Source organism: Ambystoma mexicanum, chromosome 1p (genome assembly GCF_040938575.1).
Source record: "Ambystoma mexicanum isolate Mex_15411 chromosome 1p, UKY_AmexF1_1, whole genome shotgun sequence".
Taxonomy (NCBI): domain Eukaryota; kingdom Metazoa; phylum Chordata; class Amphibia; order Caudata; family Ambystomatidae; genus Ambystoma; species Ambystoma mexicanum.
Window position 1 is genome coordinate 116,358,500 of NC_090921.1, and position 21,970 is coordinate 116,380,469.

At 42.7% G+C, this 21,970-nt stretch overlaps 1 protein-coding gene across 2 annotated transcripts in view; it reads right to left on the minus strand.

The window, feature by feature from the left end:
* The window catches only part of MPDU1 (mannose-P-dolichol utilization defect 1), a 79,154-nt gene that overhangs the window by 50,396 nt on the left and 6,788 nt on the right, over positions 1 to 21,970 (minus strand). Inside the window, exon 2 of one of the 2 annotated variants that reach the window (XM_069644593.1) lies at positions 18,331 to 18,454. The exons of the other annotated variant lie outside the window; for it this stretch is intronic. The gene's annotated coding sequence lies outside the window, so the exon portion shown is untranslated. The remainder of the gene's footprint in view (positions 1 to 18,330; positions 18,455 to 21,970) is intronic. 2 annotated transcript variants of the gene reach the window in all.

Below are 21,970 nucleotides of genomic sequence, written 5' to 3' on the forward strand. Positions count from 1 at the left end.
CCACTTTACGGCCCCTCCAGCTAATCCAGAATAGGGCACAGATATTTATCCACGGCTCTTGTCCCAAAAAAATAAACTCTCCAGTGGATCCCTGTTGCAGCACAGATTAAATTAAAATCCCTCTGCATCATCCACAAGGCTGTCTGGGGCCGGGTACCACTCGATCTGCAACTTTCTCTTACTAAATAGTCTCCCTCTCGAGCTCTGCAGTCCTCTGGCACCAACTCCCTGTGTGTAAAGCGTTTCACTAAACAGAGGTCCGGAAGTCGATAACTTTCTTCAGCTGGCTCCCTCTTATGGAACAGCCTCCCCCTTCCTCTTGAACAGGACTTATTCAAATTCCGGAAAGTTCCTCAAGACTTCCCTTCTTCCCGCCTCTGATAATTTCACAGTCGCTGTGATTGGTGGCCAGGGCCCTTATGTTTCCTTCGGGGCCCTGGCCTCCCATATCCAATCGCCCCAGTCTACCTTGCAGCACTTGCCTCGGCATCCACCGGCTTCAATCCTGTAGGCTTGCACTTTCTACCCAATGCGGCTCCAGACCGCATCGCACTTACCATACTACACACTTCATCTATTGCTCACCCACGAGCACGGACATTCCAGCACTTATCCCCATCTCCACACCCGCACTTCCCCTCTTCTCGCTGCACTTGCACGCTCTGAATACTCACAAGGCATAGTAGGTTTGTCTTTATCTTCCACTGTAGTCAATTGTTTTCAATCCCATGATCCCTCCCTGTTGCCCTGTGGGCTTTGAAACAGAATGGACATGCTGTATAAGCGCCTAACAAATGCACAATAAATAAATACATTTATTGCCAGGTATTGTTAGGAGGTCTTTTCCACAGCCCTAGTGAGGGATGTGAAACCATCTGACCCAATTGCAAAATAGGGTTACAACCAATAGACAGACTGCCCCTCTCTAGAGTGGTATCTGTGGAAGAGCAGTAAGGCTTAACTCGCGAGAGGGAAGAAGCTGGTAGTGAAGTACATTTAGTCCCCACATTTACCCAAAAAGAATGCAGGACACTGGCACACTGAAAAATATACACTTTTAAATCACACGTAGAATCGGAGTTAGGTCAAGAAAGCACTGAGGTTAAAACATAACACATAGTAAAACAGAGTGTGTGTATACAAACGGTGATGGCCAATGAAAATTGAACCCACTCCTAAACTATACATGTTACCCGCTACCGGGGAGGTAGCGACAATGCTAAGGGGTGGAAAGAAAAGGGAACCCTGGACAATAAAAACATGCATCAATAAAATGTAGCACGCAGCTACTGGCCATTTAACAACATAGGAGGCAGTGTCAGACCATTTAACCATCAGTCTCTGTGAAGCATGATGCTATGTGTTCAGTGGTGTCCTGGAAGCGTAGAAGACCCGAAAATTGTTTTGTTACTTGCCTGCCTACCTGCAGCTACCGTCCCTTTAACAGAGGAGGCGGCGTCAGACTTTTAAACCAGAAGCCTGCGCCAAGCGTGGTCGCAAAGTGTGGTGCTAAGTGTTCCGTGTTCGGTGGTCGGCTGTATGCTGGGGGCAGTATCTTCTGCATCGCTGTGGGTGAGATGTTTGTTTCAGACTATATGACTTGAGAATTAGTAATCTAATTTTGGAAAAGTGACATTACAGCAGACTCTCCACTAGCGAATTAGCATGGCTAGCGAACTTCCGAGGGAAATGGATTGAGACTAACTGTTGGCTTGGTGAACTATTATTGCCAGTGTAATTGTGCTACTATATTGCGCTGGCCGATTGCAGCACTGCCTAAACGATTTTAGTGTGGTACACTCTTGAAGAAAGCGATTACGGTTTTGGAACTTTAGACAATCATTTCAGTTCAAGCTAGCTCCTAGCACTGGACTCTAGCACGGTTAATGCATCTCAGTGAAACATCTGCGTTAAGTAGAGAGTGAAAAAGCTGTATGCCTTTGAGCTTTTGCTTACTATACTGATGTTAATTAGTGGAGTGAACATTAATAGGAATGTAATTAGATCTGTGGCTACATAGGTCAACAACTGATTAGAGTGTACTATATGTACTACACTCAGAATTGGTTTTATTGTGACTAAATTCGAGAGCGACTGTGGGAATTTTGCCTTTGAGCTCTCGCACGAATCAAACATAACCAAAGTATTGGATGTACCACGCCCAGAATTGGTTTCAATGGGGCTATAGTAATGAGTGGCTGCAGGCATTTCTGCATTTGAGCTCTCATACGAGTCAAACATTCTCAAAGTAAGAAGTGCTGCACGAATGTAACCCATTGTACATCATAAGAATGTGACTGTGGGCCTCTCTGCCTTTGAGCGCTCGTAAAGGTCAAGTGTTAACAGCGTTCGCTCAAAAGCACATAACTGTTGTATTGAGATTAAAATAGTGCCTCCGAGCTCTCACAAGGGACAATCCAAAGCACGGTTTGTGCAGCCTTTCTGTTCAGATAAGCTCACTGGGTGTACCATCTAATATCCTGGGTCCAGAAGAAAATCCCAAATCCAAGAGAAGACATCCCCTGCATCAGAGTGCAACTTCAGTAGATGGACAGAAGATCACTGACTTTTTCCCACAGGCTAGGTCTAGTACAGAGATTAGACACCTTGAACACCTTAGAGCACGTTGATTGGAGAGTGTGGGAAATTTGACGGATGCCAGCATTCTGGAAGGGGCAGATAATACTGGATGTCTAGTATTTAATGTAGAAAAGGTGAGTGTTAAAGACCGGGAGGGACTGGTGGAAAGAAGTATATCAAATGAAAATGTGCAGGTTGTGAATGAAGACATTTGATCAATTGCTTATGGAGAACTCCAGAATCCCCCTGACAATTACCCGAGTTCCTCACTGCCAGTAATTTAGCACTAGGGCCAGATATTAGTAGACCAAATCAAATGCATCGTACATTAAGGGATGTATATGATCACATTAAGCTCACATCACTGTCCATCTCTGAATTAAATTCTATACTTACTGCATCAGTCAACTTATATGATAATATCAGAGATGAGGTAAAAGCCCATACGTTAATACCGAGTGAACAATGTAAAAATAGATATATTAAGTAATTGGGCCCTCTCTTCGAAGCAAAACACTAAAATAAGCTTGGATAAGCCAGTAGGAATGGATGAAAAGGATGTTTCCATTGTAAAACGTACAAATGATGAAAGTGCTCATATTACAATAGAAAGACGAGGAGAAAGTCCTCTTTCGGGGGAAGGCAGTCAAAGAAAGTATTGAAGAAATCTAAGAATGGGAGGAGAAATCAGTTCAGGAATAATTCTAGACATTTTCTTAGAAACCTCCACATTGTAGATGAAGACAGATCTAATGTTGATGCTGTCAACCCGAAAAAAGTAAAGAAAGTCCTAACAAAACAAACACTATTTCAACAAGCACATATGGCTATTCAAATAGAAAAGGATCAACTTGATTGCATTTATCTAACCACTAGTAAGCTGACTACCCAAACCCTAAATGTCTAACAGATAGAAAAATCATTGAGGTTGTGACAATGGAGAAAAGAAAGGAGACTCAAACCTATAGTAAACTATGCACCAAGAGAGGAGGATAGGGATTTGTACCCAGGTGAAAACCTCCGGTTTGAGGGTATAGTAGATCAACAGAAGCCAGGATGTGCGTATTGAAAGATACGTGCAGTAACAGTCAGGATACTGCTGATATAGAGCAAAACATTTTAGAGGAAGGGGGAGTTTTCCACAACCTTTGGCAAAAGAGCGCTGGGCCGCTACTTTTATGTACACCAAAGGATTCCAGCCAGATGCCTCCTTCTGCTGGGAACTAATTACCACTAGGTAATAACAGAGAATCAGAGCTTTAACCCATCTATGTCAGCGAACCATGGACAAATTCTTGTTTAAAGCCATATTGGCGTTGCATTTGATCACTTGAATGACCGAGAGTGGGAAGTCGGGGGAAAGAGAGCGATTGTTTTTCCCCTTCAACTCAAATAATTTAATCAATTAACTTAAGAGTGGATAGGCAACTCGGATATATACAAGGAAACCCGATTAGTAACATCAGGGAAATTTGCATTGGAGGACAATCTCAGGATCAAAGAGAATGACGAAGCTGGGATTTTGTACATTGAACTTAGTCCACATCTAAGTTTAGATATCATCTTCAATCGAGTGAATATTTTGAGATTGCTCCGGGAAATTCCAGCCTTATACAGAATTACTACGTCTGATATAAAATATATCAGCTTTCCTTAGGAGGCCCGTACAGACCTCGCACAGGTACATTGGAGGTCCTTCCTTCTTCAAAAGAACCATATTGGACAAAAATAACGAAATATAAAAATTTGGATGTATGGTGTATCAAGAGAGGAAAGAAATAAAATCTCTATTAGAAAGGACGGAATCCACAGAAGGTAGTATGCAAATGGGACAATCAAAGGAATGTGGGACAAGCTGTAGTAATAATAGTAATGGTATGGTATGGTATGGCGAAGGCTGGAATTTCTATAGCCCGATTTAAAGACATATGTAATGTTGAGGAGTAAGGGAACTGGTTATGGTTGTTAGATATGTTGAAGAGAACATTTACAAGGAAGGATGATACTCCTCAATATCTCTGATAGTAGATGAAACCCACTTGTGTGAGTGGAAAACAAGAGGATTCAATTGTTTCATGAAAGATGAGGAACAAAATTATATTTTCGACACCCATGACATAGTACAAGAAACATGGCTTTCCACAAGCATGGTGTGATGGGTTCACTATAGTAGAGCAAGCAGCCACTAACAATAATGGGGGAAGGCTGTCGGGAGGTTTACAATAGCTACCAGAAATTCCAAAATAAAATCTATGAATATAATTTCGGAAAACTTTCCAGGTATTTGGGCAGTCTCAATTGAAATTAGCAATAGTGGAAAGGAAGGAATGTATGTAGCCTCTTAGTGCATCTCTATTGTAACCCAGTAGTGGTAGAATTAGATCTCTTCTTGAATGAGGTATCTGAAATATTGGGTTCTTGGCTGATGTACAGTGAACCAAATGTGATTTTGGCTGGTGATCTTAATTCACATTGCCTAAATAATTGTAAAAATTACAAGAGTCATAATAATCGTAATGGAAAAAGTGGAGAGCTATGTTTTGAGAGTGGGATATGATTATTGCAATGGCAATGGCATTGCAAGGGGAGACATAAAAATATAACTTGGAAGAGTTGGGGTTCAGTCCTTTATTATTGATTATGCAATATTATCAAAATCTATGTTTGGGGTATCTTTTCTGGGGAAAGATACCCCCTTAAGTGACCATAACATGCTGTTAGCATAGTTAAGTATTGGTATAAGTATTGGTATAAATAAAGACCCATCTGAAAATTACAGGAATTTGCAGCCAAATTGTATTTAGAAGAGGAAGGACTGTTTTGGTGGAGAAAATAGAAGAGTTTCCCAATAAAGCCACAATGGGAGAGCTGGCAGAACTGTGTTCAAGTCAAGGGTTTAAGGAGTTATTATGGACTAAAGAAATTCCAAAATATTGACAACCAAAGAGATCTACCCACCCACACAGGTTTGATAAAGATGTGTGGGTTAAAAAGAAAATTCTTCATCAGCAACTTCACCTGTTGAGATTAAATAATTTGAATGGTGATAACTATCAAAAAAAGAAATATGAATTTACTAGAGCATGTAAACATTGGATTCAAATATAGACAATTTGATGGTACAAATAGATGGAGAGACAATGTTGAATACTTTAATCCAAAATAACACGCACAATTTTTGGTCCCTAATTAATAATTTGAGTATTAGCCAAATCGTCCTACAGAGTAATAATGTTAGCGCAGCAAGTTGGCGCGCATATTGGGAAGAAATGAATGGTCAAATAATATCAGTTATGAACATGACTGATATAACAGTCTGGGATATACACTTTGAGATAGAGGATATTGAATTTCTCATTACAAAGGATGCGTCTTCTAAGGCTTCCATATTAAAATTAAACAAAGGAAGGCGGTCAAAATTGTTTTCCTTACTCTTTAAGGACATTGTGAAGCAACGGAAAAAAGCCAGAAACATGGAAACAGTCTATCATAATTTCCATCTTTAAGCAAGGAAACTGTGCGGAGCCGGTCAATTATAGTCCAATTGCCATACTGGATTCAGACAGCAACATTTTCACGGCCCCGATCATAGAAAGGTTGGAAACTTGGGCTGTGGATAGAGGAATACTTTCTAAATTTCAGACTAGATTCAGAAAAGGGAGGGAAACAATATTAAATGGTGCTGTGAGTTCTGAAGGATAAGGTATAATTGCTGTCTTCAGTAAGCCAGCGCAACTGTTTATAACTGCGCGGAGGGCGAGTACCCTTTGCAAGCTTTATGGACGGGAAAACATTTAACAAATCACACAGTCACATGAGCAATTGATTGAGATCTTGCTGACTATGTATACAGGGGAATTTTAAAATCACAGTTGCATGTAAGGCAGCCCTCTTAAACTTGATACAGTCTTTGCCTGGTAGCCAGTGGAGGAATTGTCTAGCCACAAACATACATGCTCGGATTTAAGACTGCTGGCTAGGTAATGTGCAGGAAAGTACTTGGTCCAGCGGCATGTTGGTGCAGTGGGCCAGCTTACCGCATGTATGCATTTTGTCACGCGATGACATGGGCATATTTCATTATTTAAATCATTGGTCGCCAACCTTTTGTTAGCAATGAGCAACAATGTAATGTCAGATGAAATGGTGAGCAACTTCAGTACTTTGATGGAATTTATCGGCATTCAGTCGGTGGTAAAATGATTGGAACAAATCATAACTGTACTAAGCTCACTAATGCTAGTATCACTGTTAATTATCAGTAATTAATAGTAATCTCATCCACGTGTAAACCTATTCCAGGATATTCATAATGGCCTTAAACATCATTTGACATTAAATTGGTATAGAAATACAATCTTTAGTAAAATAAGTGTAAAAAATTCATTTTTAGGCACTAGGCCAGCAAACATATTCAAAAACATTGCAGGATGTAACAAAATATTTGAGTGCTTGGAGTTCTCTCGCAGGAAATGTTCAAGCAATTTCATGGCAAATGTTTTTAAGCACGTTTCAACAGTAGCATTTACTCCAAAATATAAAGACTTATTTTGATTTTGGTCCGGCCCACCCATCCCTCCAAAGGGATTGTCGGGATCTTTAGGGGCAATTTGTACATTTTTAGGAGAACGGGATGTGTAACACTTGACAGAATATGGTAGAAGAGGGGAGGGCTATCCACCTAAGAAATCTTGTGGAAAATAGTGCTTTTTAAAGCACTCAAGGATGTTACATTGAAGACAAGTGATTAGCGATAAATATCATTTTTCTGATTGATTTGGGTACTCTTTCCCCAAGCAATCCCCTGGGAAATATAGTTGTAAAAGGTGCATTTTTAAGCATACTAGTCGGTAAGTAACATCGTTCACAAATTGGAATTTTGAAGACTTCACAGAAGGTTTTTTTTTTTCCTTCATGTTGTACACATTATATGCTTATGGTTCTATACCTCACTTATTAAGTGCACTCCCTTGACATGGGGTCAGCCTGCACTTGACAAGTTCAAACCTCTGGCAGGGTCGACTTAGCCATTCATTGCTTGAGGATGATACATTCAGTAAATTATTTTGGGTAATATCCGTTCTTAAACAATTTAGAAGCAGAAGCAGGAAGAATCTAGCGAGAAACGCTATACTAAAGTAAAAATAATTACTATGTCCGTAAGAAATTATTTAAAGTAAGTAACTTAAGTGAGTTGCAATTGGTAGCTACACTAATTAATTGTGCACAATTTAAAAACTCATTCCCATTAGCAAACCACATGCCAGATAAGCAAAACATCATACAATGTGAATGTTCCCACCAGGCACTGCAAAACAAGTAGTATGAAGCATTTGTGCAAATTATGACGCATAGGGCCCGCAAACACAAACTTCACATGTAAAGAAATTGGCATAAGCAAATTGTTTAAGAAGGAAAGTTTGAGCATGCATGCCACTTATTTGTCCAATACGCAGGTAGCAGCTGTATAAAAGGCACAGAAGTTGGCAATTGTCACCCGAACATAAACATGGGCATCTGGTTCTATTATTTTTCCCATTAATGCACATCCGATTCTTATTTCCAGTATAGAAGATGAAAATGTCTTCACAAAGATTAAGCAATTAGTGTGGAACAATCTCGTCGAAACAATTGCATTTTGGCAACAAACGCAAATCATACATATACAAAAAAAGCTTTTTGGAACTTCCTTGACAGTTGGGCATTCAAGTCACTTATTTTCTGACTTATTATCGTTCTATTTGGCAACTAACCCCTTTATTGTCTACAGGAGTGCAGCAGGGGAAGGCTCAGTTAGCAGCAACATTATCTTGGTAGATTGTGTCCTTGATCTAGACAGCGATGCACCTCAGTGTAGCAGAGCTCCAAGTGGCATAGACATTTTAGAGTGCTAAGACAGAGAGGAAAGCTCTGCGGCAAGTGCTCACCTTGGAAACAGGACGACATAAAGCAACACAGGTTCGATCCCCAGGACCGTGAATAGAAACCTCTGGGGATTAAGTGCGTTATAAATACGCAACTAAGACATATCCTGTAACTGCGCCTCGATCCCCCCAGGCTGTACTAGCGCTTTCAAAATGCAAAAAAATAAAAAGAATAAAGAGAGCTCTCCTGATGCCTCCACCGCTAATGCTTCAACAACTAACAGTATGTCATGCCTGAGAAACAGAGCAGGCTGATTGGCTAGCCTTCCCACGCCGTTCTGGCTCGGGTACACTGCCATTGATGTCTCATTCCTGAATGACCGTCTTAGCCTCCACACAATGGCCCAGAGCAACTGGCAAGCAACATTTTAGGGTCAAGTGAGCAACATGTTGCTCGCAAGCTACACATTGGGGATCAGTGATTTAAATAGTGTGCCGGCATCCAAATTCATGCAGTGATGACTTGGAGCCCACCAAAATCTCTCTCCAAAGAAGCGTTTCATTAGATCAGCCACAACTTTGCCTTGGAGGAATATGACCGAGTTTATTTTCCAGTGACATTCTGAAAAAAGGAACAGTCATTTAAAAACAAGTTGGATTTGTAATAACGCAAGTTATTTAGTGCGTATTGGGAGACAGGCATGGTATCAAGAGAGACACAGACTCAAAGGTTTTCGTTTTTAAAACCTTTATTTATTAGGGTTCCTGTGTTGGTGTAATGCCCGACTGGCCCTAACTCTAAAGGGGAAATTCCCTTAACTGATGTTTCTAATGGCTGTCACTGTCTAAGAGTCCAAAATAAAAGTCTGTCTGTGTCCAAACCTATGCTTGCCCTCACGTGATAGGTAGTTTAAAAATAGGAAAAATAGGGGTTCAACAAAAAGTGGGAAATTAATGTTGGTTTCAGGTGGTCTTCTCACCAGGTGCAGTTTAGTCAAAGTCACAAAAATGAACTCAATCAAAAGGGCTGTTCATACAACCTTCTCCACAGGGCCGTTGCAGTGATTTCAAATACCTTTGGTGTATTTGAGTTCATTGGGGTCCCTTCCCCAAGCTTCAACTTATTTTAGTTTCAAACACCACAAAAGCAATGTAACAGTTCCTTTTGAAGCTTCTCATGGTTCCCTTCTGCACGCTTCAATCCTTTCAACACTATACAGAAAATCAATAAGTCTCCAACTTGGTTGAGTGTCTTAGGGTTCCCTTTACCAAGCTCAAGCCTCTTTGAGCTTTCAAACACAAAGTCAGTTTTATCAGGGTGCACTTGGATTTCTTCGGTAGGCCTTTCAGGGATCTCTTCCCCAAGCTCAGCTCTCTTCCAGCTTTCAACACAAAACAAAATATATCCCAGTTCCTTTTAGGTTCCTCAGGGTGCCCTTCCCCAAGCTTAGGCCCTTCTAGTTCCAAACACAGGTGCAGCTGGTCAGGATGTGGTTTTTCCTTATATACAGCTTTTCCTACATACAATCCTCGCATGGGATAGAATCAGAGGATTTCGAAAACGCCAGGCTATTTGCATGTCGTAAGTGCGACAACTCTGATCGCCTCTTTTAGTTATTACTCTTGCTTTCCTTTGTACTTTTTATCTTCAAGTGCTTCCTGCACCACTTTCATGTATTCCTTTCCCTTTGTTGTGCACACTTGCACTATCTTTTCCATTCCCTCTGTTGTGCCTCTTGCACGCTGCCCTCCTTCCGTCGTGCACACCTGCACTTGTTTCCTTCTTTCTGGGTCTCTCGCACCCTTTTCTTTTACTCTGGACTTTACTTTTACTTCTACACCACTAATGTACGTTTTTCTTCCACTAGCGCGCTCCTTCTTCTTTACTTTCTGTTTCTTAAAACTTTCCTTCATGCTTTCAGCTTTGTGCCGCTTAACAAATCCTACCTTTGCCGCTCCAGCCACTCGCACGCCCCCAAGTTTCTCTCTCATTCATGCGAAACTCACCGGGTAACGTAGCGCTGGCGAATGGGCTCTACGGGATGCTTTGGGTGGAAGTCAGGGTCTCACCATCTGCCCCTCAGACACTCTTGGGCCTAGAAAACAGCCCAAGGGACCGAGCAATTGTACAGACTCTGCCAGCAGGGTCTCAGTTTTCTCGCTCCGGCTTTCGGGAGACACGGATCCCCAGTCACACTGCAGCCCTTTTCAAACAACGGGACTGCATCGCAGAACGCCATTCTCCTCCGGGTCCTTCTTCCTGCGGCTTCCAGCTTCGTTGCTTCTCTGGTCCAGTATGCCTCCCCAGCTCGCTCATCCCATCTGTGCAAGACCACACCTTTTATAGTGAAAAAACCAGTCAAATGGAGTGAGGTATGAATATTCACTATTAAATGCCTGACTATTAGTGGGACAACTCGAATTCTTTCTAGGGTAGGTTGCTCTTATTTTCCCCAATGTTATTCTTATGGGTAATCTTTACTGATCGTAGTAGCCTCCTTCTCGTCTTAGTATTTGCTGAAAATGGGGAGATGGGGGGAGATTGGAAATACCCCATAAAGGCGGAGGGTGAGTCGGTTGGGGTATTTTTGTGACTGTGGGCAATACCATGTCTCGCCTTTGGGTATCCTCCTTCCAATCCCTTGTGACCCTCCACTCAGGTGATCCTCCCTTTTCTGTCCACCCCTAGCACTCGGATCCAAAAGCGATGGCCCTTCCCAGGCCACCTCAATGGCAGATCCCAAGGGAGTGGGTGGGAGACTAACATCAGATTTTTCACAGTATCCATCACACACTATAGCTTGCAACCTATCCTCATTTGGACGGCGTCACCGGCTGGTGTCTCCTTTTCACTCTACAATAAGGCCGGAATGGATCCATTTGTTTTACCTGGATGCTATGACATTTCTACAGCTGTCCTTTTTTGGGGATGAAGAATCTTTTGGATCCAACAGGAGCATAAAATATTTTTTGACAGTGTGGGGGGGGGGGGGTGCAAGAGACGAAGAAAAGATGATTTCATATTTGTGTTTCTTCTCCTAACGGGGAAGGCTAGAGGCAGAATCTCTACAAGACAATGAGATGTCTTTACTTGAAAGCAAGAATGGGAAATCCCTGCCCTGGCTGCAGCGCCTAAATACCAATGAGGTGAAAATCTGAACTGTGACATCAAAAAAAAGGATTGGTATGATTTGACCGTGGCATCATTGTTCGCGGCGGAATTGACCGTAGTCAGTTTAGCCGCAAGCCCAATTATCATACCAATCCATGCCCCTTCCCACCCTCCCACAATACATCCCCACCCTCCCACCATCTACCTTTCAGCGTCTGCTTTCCAGACACTGCAGTGTCAGTTCCGTCCCTGCAACGCGACGTCAGTTCTGACCCGCAGGGGTCCTTTACTTTTTATACTTACTCGCCGGTAGGTTGGTCTCACCAGCTGGACACTAGGGAGGGGTACAAGAAAGAGGTACCTTTTGTCCCTGGTGTTATTTGCGATGGTGTTGGAACCCCTTGTCGCCATTTTCCAGAGTAAAGTCGCAGAGGTGGGTATACGGGTGGAGGGAAGCAGTCATGTCATATCCCTCTACACTGACGACATACTACTATATGTGCGGGATCAACTGGTACATAGCATGTATATGTTGGATGACCTTAGGAGGTTTGGCAAAATGTCAGGATATCGGGTCAACGCACACAAAAATCGGTTCTCTTACCCATAGCAAAACTTAAGGCAAAATCGAAGTAAGAGCTGCCGGATATGTGAATTCACCGGGAAATTGAGTCATTTCGGTATCTGAGGACACAAATACATCACACCATGGGCGGGACATTTCAGTACAACACAGGGAGGGCGCTTAAAAGCATAGAGGATTCAATAGACTTCTGGACGATGTGGCCTCTGTCCCCGACGTGAAGACTGGGGATCTTCAAAATGGTAATCCTTGGAAGGATTTAATACAAGTTTTTGACTATACGTACATGATTAGTGCATCTTTCTTCATGTTGTTGAATAGACACAAAGTTCTAATGGGTGGGGGGGATATGCGACATGGGACATATAAACGAGGGGGTCTTACTCTCCCTGATTTGAAATTATATTTCCTGGGGTGCAATTACATTTTGTGGCAAGACAGCACCAAATTCAGAACATGATTGATGGTACGCTGCTGGCGGAAATTCCTCCGTACAGCAGCAGGATGCAATTACTTTGGGGACAAGTGGGAATGACAGGGTCTTCGTGTATTTTCTAGGCGATACCAAAGTTGTGCAAAAACATGTGTTAAGCTTCACTTGTCGGAGTTGTATAGCCCAAATATTCCCTCAAGAGCCATTAGGAACCCGGCAGATGTGGAGGATGTGAGATGTGTTATCAGGACATGTGCTACTGGGGTATTTCAGCGAATAGGGTGCCTTCTACCCCTTGCGGACTGGAGGGGGGATGTATGGAATGGCACTGGGGCATTTTCTAAATTACACCAGTCTAGCCTAACAATTAGCTGCTTATTGGACGTCAATGCCAGACGAGCCGCCAACCACTGCACCATTGCATTCGCTAATAAATACGAGTGACGTGAGACATGGGATTTCTATGGTGGATCAGTATCTGCAGGATAGCATAACAGCTTTGCAACTTTCAGCAAAAGAAAAATGGAAAAGAGATCTAGGAGCACCGCTGACTGAAGATTTTCTCACAGGTTAAGACAGTTTTGCGTAAAGGAATAGTTCACTCAAATATTTTATTGGCTCAAAAGATGGGCCATGATCAAAAGTATATATTAAAAATATTTATTAAGAAAGTTCCTATGTAAACTTTTGAGCAAATGAGGCTCAAAAAGGCACACATTTCAAGCACTAGGGGGCAACCAATTTGTGAAATGGATGAGCCTCCTGTGCCTGTGTTAATCTCTGCCCTTGCGGCACTAATGAATCAAAAGGCAGCCAGCTGTAATAAACAAAAGCTACCAGCAGGTGGCATTTGCTTCATTATTGCTGGAGAGCAGAGATTAACACAAGCTGCTGCTGGTACGTGCTTTAAATGTCATTCTTTTTTATCAAAGCACTGCAAAATAAATGCTGCGGTTTTCTTTCCAACTAAGAAAGAAAACCGAAGCATTTATAACATTGTATTTATGTTTGCTGTGGCTTCAGCTTGAGTCTTTGGGGGAGCCCAGGAGACTCATAGCTGAAGCCACAGCAAACATAAATACAACGTTGTTGTATTTATAAATGCTGCGATTTTCTTTCTACGATTAAACGTAGAAAGAAAACAGCAGCATTTTCAGAAATACAACAAAGTTGTATTTCTGACTGCAGCGGCTTTCACTTTCAGTCTCCTGGGCTCCCCCGACACAGGGGAGACCAGGAGACTCAAAGCGAAAGTCACCGCAGTCAGAAATCAAACATTGTTGTATTTATGATTTCTGTGGTTTTCCAACCACGGCAATCACAAATACAACAACGTTGTATTTATAATTGCTGCACCTGTACTTTTTGCCTTTCATTTTATGTTTTCTGTGCTTCCCTGGGCTTGGGGAGAACCGAAAACGTAAAATGAAAGTGAAGGCAGCCTCCTCCATGTACGGCTCTGCTCTGGCTGCAGTAAGCAAAATTTCCCAGTAGTGGGCTTTTGCTGCTTGTTTAGTGCTGCCAGGGCAGAGCTTAACATAAGCTGAGGAGGCTGCCTGAAATGACAAAATGGATGCACCCATGTAAACGCTTTGAGCCTCGTTTGCTCAAAACTTTACATAGGAACTTTCTTAAAAAATTTGTGTAATGTATGTTTTTGATTATTGCCCATCTTTTGGGACAATAACATTTTTGAGTGAACTATTCCTTTAATGCAAGGTTCAAATTGATTAGATATAACTTTATACAAAGGGTCAATATGATGCCCAAAAGACGCCACTCATTTCCACGGGATGTCTCACGCACGTGCCCTAAATGTGGCAGAGATGATGCGGACTTCGGGCATATGGTCTGAAAGTGCCCAGTCATAGAGGGCTTCTGGCAAGATATGATGGGGAGGGTGAATGAGCTGGTGGGAGGTAATTTTGATTGCACCTCAAACATAAGCCTGTTAGGTTTAGTCCATGGGAGTAAAAGAAAGAAGCACATGAGAAAGTCTGCCGGGTTTTGGTGCTGTTGGCTTGTAGGAGGATTGCCGTATCATGGGAAGGTCGCAAGAGACCGTTGATGGTGCAATGGCTCAATGATGTGAAAACATGGGTGGCAGCCGAGAATTGGGTGCTACAACACCAATCATATAGAGAAGATATGGAAAATGTACTCGCTACTTGGGAATCACTTCCGAAATAACTGACAACCGCCCTGGATGATACACCACCGATAAGAGATCTTCCTTGTGAGATGGGGCCACTCCCTTCTCTTTCCTTGTCGCTTTACTATGGAATCAACTTACGCATGATGACCTGCTGGGAATTATTGGTGGAGGATACAATTGGATGAGGATTGTTACTATGGACCTAGACTGACGCAGCCATTTGGGACCGGGGTGGGAGTCAAGGGTAGTGTGGTCTGCCATCGCCTTGAATTCTTACGTTCGCATTTTTCAGTGAAGTGGTGTGGTAGTTGGACAGGACTATGGATCAGTCTCATGCGGGGGAGAGGGGAGGGTTGGAGACTTTGGGGTTTACTATATGCTGGTTGTATATGGTGTTGGAAAAAAAATAAACACATAAACAAACACCATGTCCATTACAGTGAATATCCTGACATATATAGTGATGTACATTGGATATGCTGGTATATATTGTGAGCTCATCAAACGATTCATAGCAGGAATTATGGCTTATATCGTGGGCACAGCTTTTTAAAGTATTATACGGTGGAAATACTGGCATATATTGTCAGTGTGATATCAGTAATGTACATTGGCTATGCTGGTATATATTGTGGGTGCATCATCAAAGCGATTTATAGTGGGAATCTAGGCATATATGTTATATAGTGGAAGTGCTAGCATACATTGTGGCTGCTTCATGTAAATGTTGTAAAATACTACTCTGTAGTGCCGTTGACCTGGCATCTGTTGGATTTTTTCCTATGTTAACACTAGGCACCAGATTTTAATTTAAAATTGGGCAGTAAAATATAAACCCATTATTTTAAAAGAAAATGTGTTGAGGGGACAGGAAAAACAGACTTCATATATCGTTTTTGGGGGCTCTGGCTGTGGTCGGTCATTCACCCCCTTGATGACATGCACTATCATCTCTCTCAGAGTTCCTCAGCATGAACAGTGGCGTTGCCAGCACCTCAGTAATAGGATACAGTGCATACATGTGGGGATGCTACTAAAGTTCTGTTTTTGGTCTGGCAAGAGAGCTTGCTCACTACCATCTTATTTCATATACTTGTTTAGTGATATGCCAGCTGATCAGTCAAGCAAGATGTGAGCATCCTCCTGAAATCTCATTTACAACAGCTGGCAATATCTTAAGAGTGTAGGAATTGGCCTTTTGAACACAGTAACCAAAAGCAGGTCCACCCTTAAAGAGTACATACACGCTTTGTGTGTAAAGCAAGTTTATTGTACAAACGGCCGGGAGGGGTTAGATGACATCAAAGAGTCAAACAAACCTGTCTCCCCAAACCACACAACGAACACGCATTTTAATACAAATTGCAACAGTTAAAACCATCCCAAAGGTTTTGTTACAGAGTCAATCCCCACACATGATTGGTTAAACCTATACAATATAACCATATTCCCTTTAGTTCCCACACTTCTTATTGGAGACATTCATCTAAGCACCATCCTCTTTAAATTGGATGTTTCATATTTACACTACACCCGTCCCTGGGGCCTTTGCATATTTGGTCATAGCCTCGTCTCCTAGTTAGACAGTTTACACAACTTACCAACAATTTCAATTATAACAGGCTCCATCTGGTTAGAAACCGTTACCACTACTTGTGACGCGTACACAGCTATTCCAAGAAAATACCATTGATGTGAAGAGGAGGGGAACAAATACATTTCCTTTTTATCCATTGTTGCTGGTTTTATGTCCCAAACATGTTGGTGTCCACATTTTACTCTTGCGGCTTACCATTCTAGCCCACATGGCCAAACCCACACCATGGCAACCCTATTGAAAATCCATGATCTATCGGTGCCCCTTTCCCCGCAAGCAACCCACATCAGGTTTAATTGTCCGGCCCTAAAATTCAGCCCTACCAGGTGGCCGGAAACTACCTGTGATTCAATAACAGACTACTATATACTTAAAGAGATTGCATCGCCCCTTCACAGTGCACCTATGCCATAACAAATGCCTGCCCGAAACTGACCATCTGATATTCATTGCAACTGCTGCTGTCCTTCCCCAACCATGTAAAACAAGTTCCTCAGTCACACCTTATACGTGGCTTAATCAACCCAAGACAAACATTTTGCAAGGCTGTCAGGCCAACTGGTTTCACCCTCATTAGGGATCATCAGTGCTGTATAGTGCCGACGGCCTTGTGGTTGAAGCATTTGGCCTTGTTTTAGCAACACCAAGAAAGTTATGGTGGGTTTAAAAAGGTTTTTAAAAAAAAAACCTTTCACCTGAAATGTGAAAATAGGAAAATCCATTGGATCCAAGTCATACACTCCACAGCGCCCCTGGTAGCCATCGCAGGCTTGAACATCATATTTTATTTCCCTGCTGCTTGCTAATTAATGTGTTGCCCACGTTAATGCTACATAACATTGTCCTTGTGTTATTATTGCTTATGGCCGCCTCTATGTGTGTTATTAAATAACATACCAACAAAGTACTAATCCACAATGGTTACCATTGCCCAAGCACATAAGCAGTCCTTTCTTGATTTCAGTGAATTGGGGATGCAGTCAGGCGTGAGCTGGCCACTGCCCATAATCATGCCCTCGAGACACAAATTGCAAATGAAGTACAGGGCAGGTGCAGTGCAATTTATGCATGTGAAACACCAACCAGTACCTTTAGGAGCATTGCACAAAACAGAGGTAGTATCACATGTTTTCCGTTTGTGTGCATTTTGCACACACACATAAGAAAATAGGACAGTAAATTAGACCCACAGTGCTTTCTCTTGACTGCATTTTTGTTCTGTGCGCTTTAATGTTGACCTGCATTGAAGAAAACCCTTTCTTTTGCAATACTATGCGCTTCATGTAGCACTTGCTCACACAATGTTGTGGTTTTGTGCAGAAGCTATTAGTATTGGCAGTACTCCAGATAAGATTTTGGAGTCAGAGTATTTTACTCCCTACTTTTTTTGATTGGGAGTAAAATGATTTTTTAGGGAGTAGAAAAGTATGTCCCATTCCAAATGAGAGTACTTTATACACAAGTACAACTGTTTTAACTGATGTTTTTGTAATAAATATTTCTTTGTACCTAGTTATTCATGCACATTAAAATATGAATGTTTACCTCTCAAGATCATGCAATGACATAGTAGTTTCTTCCAGTGGCACTAAGTGCCCTACTGGCCCAAACATATCCACTGAACTGTGTTGGTAAAAGCAGATGGGTTGGTGCTTTATGTGTATGTTTTCTATTTTTGGTTGAGAGTATTTTTACTCCCCATTTTTATTTTTGGGGAGTATTTGCCTATTTTAGGGAGTGAAAGTGGGTGTAGGGCTGAGTATTGCACAGCAGCACTCCTTTTGTGGAAGGGAAAGATGATGCCGGGGAGGTTTGAAACTATGACCTCAGAGTTGCATCCAAATCCTGTGATTAACAGACTGAGACAATGAACCAGATTTAGATCGAGTACAACTTTGCTAAAAGTAATTACTCAGGATCGGATCTCATGTGCAGTCCACAGCAAGTGCAAGAGATTAGTAAGTTCAACTGGATAACTATTCCTTGGTGCATATCTCTCCACTCACGTGCTTTCGGCAGGTGTCATCCGATGTGGCGTCGGTTCACACTCAAACGGCAAGCTCCATTTCTGTCCATGGACTTCAACGGGCTCCCATTCGCAAAAAGCAAAATCATCCAATTTCACCGGTCCTTGCGACACAAAAGGTTGAGAGGTATGTTAGTGTATTTTATGTTTCACGAGCAATAAGCACAAATTGTGCATGCGCAGCATATTCTGCAGTGTTCGAAATTGGGGGGAGCCTGGAGTTATTTAGCTCCCGCTTGCAGCCTATACAAGCATGGTTACCTTGACACCAACAACCTGGGGCCACTTCTGGCTCCCCAAGCCAAATGATGCAGAACAAACACACTCTACCATTAGGATACATTTAAAGCAGAAGGGGTGATAAACAATGGATGAAACAGTATTTGTGCATCTTCTGTGGAAGTTAGATTTACATAATGCTATGCACTAGATGCTTGTCCCGCGGTGTTACCTCCTGTTCACTGCTTAACACTGGATACTCAGGAGCTGCTTTTAGCTCCTGATTATCCAATCTTAATTTTTTATCCCTGCCCTGATACCACATATGTACATTTTGCAAGTACCACACTATTAGGGAGAATTCGAATTTCTGTGCTAATGCCCTTCAACCTTAAAGACCCCTCTTTTGCTGGACTTAGGACTTTTTAATTTCAACCCTGAAGTAAGTGAGACCTTTTTCTCACTCTCTCGTGTATTTACCTGATTTGGATTGTGCTTTTCTCACTGTTTTTGGAGTCTGACAAACTCCATGTGTAAATTGTACAAGCACCACACCAGTTCGCTTAGCTGGTAAAAGCACTCAGATAATGAAGTACATAATGGGGTACTTTACTGTAAATTAAATGATACCATATTATACAGGGAGGACAGAATGTTCTATCCAGTTGTAGAGACACTGCTGTCATGGAAGGAGCTCAAGAGTCTGCGCATGCAGTAACCCCATTATATCTGAACTAAGTCCTATTCTTGAATTATTAAATGCATCAATGTGAAACCTTCTGTGGGCATGGTATAGTTCTTCTTCAGTTACAATGGAGTTAAAAAGCAATGGTTCCAAGTGTAGGATACAGATTTTTCTTTATAATGCAAACAATTAAGTAACTCAAGGCCTTGTCTTTGCTCCTTTGTGTTTTAGACTATGTAAAACGAAGTGATGCTACTGGACAAAGTGCCATTGACTGCTTATTTGGCCAAGCAATCAGCTCTTGGAGATGCCTTGATGAGCCTCCTGTCTTCCTTTCCAATCTAGAGCTGCACGAATTCCAAAAGCATGGCCATTTAAAGCCACAATGGATTCACTGCTCCCAAAGATAAGACTGCCGCAGAGCAGCTTCAAAAAGGGAAGAGTCGAATTTAAAGCCGCTTGTACCTGGCTATTTATATTCCCAGTCTGAGATTGATCAACAATGTGGGCGGATGGGTGCGGCAAGATTCTCTGGATTGGAAATGTATCAAGGCTCAAAGGGTAAACTTATACTGCTGAAAAGAAGACATTTCTCTTTTTTTAAATCAGAGGTACAATTGCCCATTTTTTATGGCTGGGCTGAAAAATGTACAAACAATATTTATATGTAAAATTTAACTAGACTTAGCCAAATTATGATGGCGATCCAGTGCCATTGGAGCCAAGTCGAACTCCACAGCCACCCTAGTAGCAATCGCTGGAAGTTCACCTCCAGTTCTGAGCCACAACAGCAAGGCATTGTGTGTATGCATAGCCCAAATGCAACCCTTTTTCTCCAGGAAATTGTCTTTGTCTAAGAGGGCAGTGCTACCTTATACGTGGCTTAATCAACCCAAGACAAACATTTTGCAAGGCTGTCAGGCCAACTGGTTTCACCCTCATTAGGGATCATCAGTGCTGTATAGTGCCGACGGCCTTGTGGTTGAAGCATTTGTCCTTGTTTTAGCAACACAAAGAAAGTTATGGTGGGTTTAAAAAAAAACCTTTCACCTGAAATGTGAAAATAGGAAAATCCATTGGATCCAAGTCATACACTCCACAGCGCCCCTGGTAGCCATCGCTGGAAGTTCATGTTACGCTCACCTGGCTCCCACAGAGGCGTCGATCTGAACTGGACAGCTGCGGTCTCCACCAATGTGACGCATAGGGCCGAGATGACAGACTGGACCGGCCCACCTAACTTCGTTTGCTTGGCCCGTAGGAATATTCTTTTGCAAATGGAGAAAGGGAATTAACCACCCGTGGAGTTGAGCGTAAATCCTCCAACCCCCGCTTTTCTCCCCACTGATCACCTTTGATGTCCCCTCTTATAGTCTCACCTGATGGTTTGAAAAGATGAGCTCTCCATCCTGCATTGAGCGCATGGGCACGTAGATAACCAGTTGCTTCACTGGCTCGAAGGAATAGGCGAGTTCCAGAACAATATTGACTGTGAGATTCCCGGCAAGACGCCGTAAGTATGTATTTCATAAGAGTTCAAATGCCTGACTTTCACTCTTCCGAATTCTTGCAGGTTGCAGCTTGACCCTAGTGAAGAGTTCCTTGTGGCAACCGGTAATATTCTGGTAAGGATTTGTATTATCCAACACAGTTCGATAAAATAATGTCAAAATGTACCTGTTTCTTTCTCCCTTATTCAGGCACTGAGAGAAAGCATGAAGTCTCAGGGAATAATACCTCCGGTGGTAAAATCAGGTAAGTCTATTGTGGTGAGGAGGGTTCCCCTTGTTAGTCCCTTTGTTTCACCTTGCTGTCCTTTTGTTTCCCCTTAGGGGCCGGGGTTTGGCGAAGATGCAGTGGAAGCTGCGCCGACCCGTGAAGAGGAATAGTACCCCCGGTGGTAAAATCAGCTAAGTCTATGGGGGGTAACTAATATTCCTCTGTGTATTCCCTTGACTCACCTTGCTGTTCTTGTCTTCTCCTTAGGTGCCAGAGTGCGGCGGGAACATGCAGGAGGATGCAGTGGAATGTGAAGATGCTGCGAAGGCCGGTGAGTTCAGCGCGGCGCTGCAGGAGGCGAGGCGACGCGCATAAAATAACTTCTTTCTTCCAGCTCGAAGGCGCAACGGATCGGTTATTCAGGTAAGGATCAAAGGTATTGCTCTTGTTCTAACCTTTTCTCCTTCTTTCTCCCTTTTTCTAGGAGCTCCAAACTAGAGGCGGGCGTGGCAGAAGGCTGGATGCAGACTTGCAGGCACGGTGAGGGTTACGCTGCTGGATGCAGAATAACGCGAAGCGTGTGCTGCTCTTCGGACGTGGTTTAAAAAGTCTCCAAAGTAGTCCCAGGTAAGTATTCCTCCCCAGCCCCACCCGAGTAAATAAAATAGTCCCTAGGTAAAGTAGTCCCTTCCAAGCCTCTTTTGGCTTGGAGTTCTTGCAGCATGGTCTGCATCAGGTAAGTTTGCAGCATGGTCTGCATCAGGTAAGTTTTAATCTATGAGCCTGGCGTCTATGGCGCCAGGACTGACTCTCCATACGAGCCTGGCGCCTTAGGCACCAGGACTGCACCCAAATAGCTCCTAGCAGGGGTTGTTGGGCTTGCTTGGGATAACTTGATGCCTGCTACCGGGGTTGCTGGACTTGGTCTGGGTCCCCGGGGGTAGGCATCATGACAGTTCACCTCCAGTTCTGAGCATATATACACACAGCCTAGGAG